Source organism: Otolemur garnettii, unplaced genomic scaffold, assembly GCF_000181295.1.
Source record: "Otolemur garnettii isolate 467f Iridium unplaced genomic scaffold, OtoGar3 scaffold00094, whole genome shotgun sequence".
NCBI lineage: Eukaryota > Metazoa > Chordata > Mammalia > Primates > Galagidae > Otolemur > Otolemur garnettii.
In genome coordinates, this window is record NW_003852489.1 from 4,485,049 (window position 1) to 4,487,412 (window position 2,364).

A 2,364-nucleotide genomic window follows, 5' to 3' on the forward strand; every position below is an offset into this window, starting at 1 on the left:
GAAGGCCGATCAGCCTTAATGGGGGTATCAGTAATGAGCTGGAAACCTTGAGAACTTACCTCTGGCTCATTTTAATATCTGGAAAACTTTGAAATATGAAATACTGTAGCCATTTGTCACAGAACCTTCTTGCCTACTTCGGCTCAGTAGTCTGGCATTTCCTGCTTCATTCAGTCTTTTCAATACGCTGGCTACTGTAAAATTGGGAAATTTAAATTGAGTGGCATTGGTGCACGCGGCTTTAAGGTGATTCCTCTACCCGGGTCTACGGACCCTAAGAATGAGACTAGTTTTCAAGGTATTCGTTGTGTGGGTTAAACGGCGGTTTCAAAAGTCAAACGAGAAAACACCTTTCCCCCAAACAAAGCCCCAGATTTGCTCGAGTAGCGCACTCCAGAGACTGCCTTCCGGCGCCGCCAAGTACCTTGGATCTGTTTTCACTTCCCAGGCTTGCACCGCGGCCAGAGCGCTCGCCGCGGAGCTTACGCCGGGATTGGTCGATGTCTGCTCTTGGCGGGAGATTGGTTGTCCGAGCGGGCTCGGCGATTGGGTGCCGGGACCCAGGGGGTGGGAGGCGGGAATTCGTCCCGGGCTCTGTTGCTGAGCCCGCGGGTGGGAGCTGGAGGCTGAAGAAGCGCGTAGCTGCTGCGAGCCGGCAAACCAGGTTGCGAGAGTAGCCGCTCAGTGAGTTAGAGATAAGAGGATTAAGGCTTGTGCCGTCTTTTCCCTTCCAGGGCTCCGCTTTATTTGCTCTCAGAAATCGGTTTTCTTTTCTGAGGTGAGTGGGAGCCCAGTCAGCGTTGCTTCTTTCGGTTTCCCTCGGACAGGCTGGTCAGAGGGAAGGCGAGGGGCAGGGAGGGCTGGAAGCCTGCCGGCAGGGGTGCTTCTGCCCTCGCCTCAGACGCCTCGCAGACCCGTCGGAGTTGGATCGCCGGGGCCTCGGCAACCTCCGCTGGCTGCGGGGAGAGGGAGATTTGGGGAGGAAAACCTGGGGAGGAGGGGACCTGGCCTAACCTTTGAGCACGCGCCTGGTAGGAGCTGGGGGCGTTACCTCTAGGCGGGGGACCGATGGATTTGTTTGTCCTTTATGCAATATCTGGGGGAAACTACCTCATTGTGAGGCAAGTGTGGCCGCTGCTGGGATTGGGGACGGATTGATTTCTAGGTTCTGTCTGAGTAACGAGAGCGGCGTGGAGTTGATTCGGATGAAGAGGTTGGATTCCACCGAACCGATGCTCAGTGCTTCGCTGATAAAACCGCCAAGTGTTAGAACCGGAAAACTCCCTTTAGAATAGCGTTCCTTAACTTTTCGAACACAGAAGTTGTGGTTAATATCAGCATGATCGACTGAATTGCTGTTTTAACTCTCTCTTCGTCCCCACGTTGAATTTGCCATTTTTTTAGACTATTGCAAATAATTACACATTTGAAAATGTGTATCATTTTCTGTTTCCTTGGGAATTTTTATGGGAAGAGAGAATGGACTTTTTTATCTTTAGAAAGAAAAGATGCAGCCATACACAGAAACGTCTCAGGCCGTTTCAGGAGGTCCCTGTCTCTGAATTGCGTCTGTGGATCCTGTGTCCTTGGCTAAGAAAAGTGGTTTAGAAAAAGAGGATTAAACTGTATCACCTCTGTTAAATGCTCGGTTGGGTGTGGCTAATTTTTACAAAAAACTCGAGCAGATACATAGTATTATTGCAATTCCGTAGATGAAGAAGCAAGCTCTGAAAAGTTAAGTGATTCACACAATTGAATTCAGACTTAAGTTCCCTTATTCCAAACTTATCCTCTTTTCCATTATCATCTATTAACCTTTAAATAAAATTATTGAGCATTTAATATTTGTCAAGGTATATTCTCTTTTAACAACAGTCTTGAAATTAGGGATTATTACAGATAAGGATCTTAGACTAGAGAAGTAAAAGACACATCAATGGTAACATGTCATTTCCTGTCAAAACTAGATCTAGACCCTATGCTTCCTGACTCCTGGTCCACAGCTTTTTCCTTCTAACTGGAAGACTGCAGAAAGGGGAAACAGGAAGGTGCAGAGTATGTGGAGGAGAGTGGTGCTATGAAGTTGTAGACTAGAGAGTTGCCTCAGGCACCTATTTGTTTCTACAGGTTGATTACATCTGATCTGAATTGTTACAGGAACTCATGTTGGCTCGGCGCCTGTGGCTCAAGAGGATAAGGCTCCAGCCACATACACCTAAGGTGGCGGGTTCGAATCCCCAGCCCGGGCCCGCCAAACAACAATGATGGCTGCAACCAAAAAAATGGCCAGGCGTTGTGGCGGACGCCTGTAGTCCCAGCTACTTGAGAGGCTGAGGCAGGAGACTCGCTTGAGTCCAGGAGTTG

The 2,364-nt window shown here is 48.9% G+C and overlaps 1 protein-coding gene across 1 annotated transcript in view; it reads left to right on the top strand.

The window, feature by feature from the left end:
- The first annotated feature begins 636 nt into the window (after positions 1-636).
- Positions 637-2,364, top strand: part of BRIP1 (BRCA1 interacting protein C-terminal helicase 1) — a 189,633-nt gene continuing 187,905 nt past the window's right edge. Inside the window, exon 1 of the mRNA XM_023516638.1 lies at positions 637-778. The gene's annotated coding sequence lies outside the window, so the exon portion shown is untranslated. The remainder of the gene's footprint in view (positions 779-2,364) is intronic.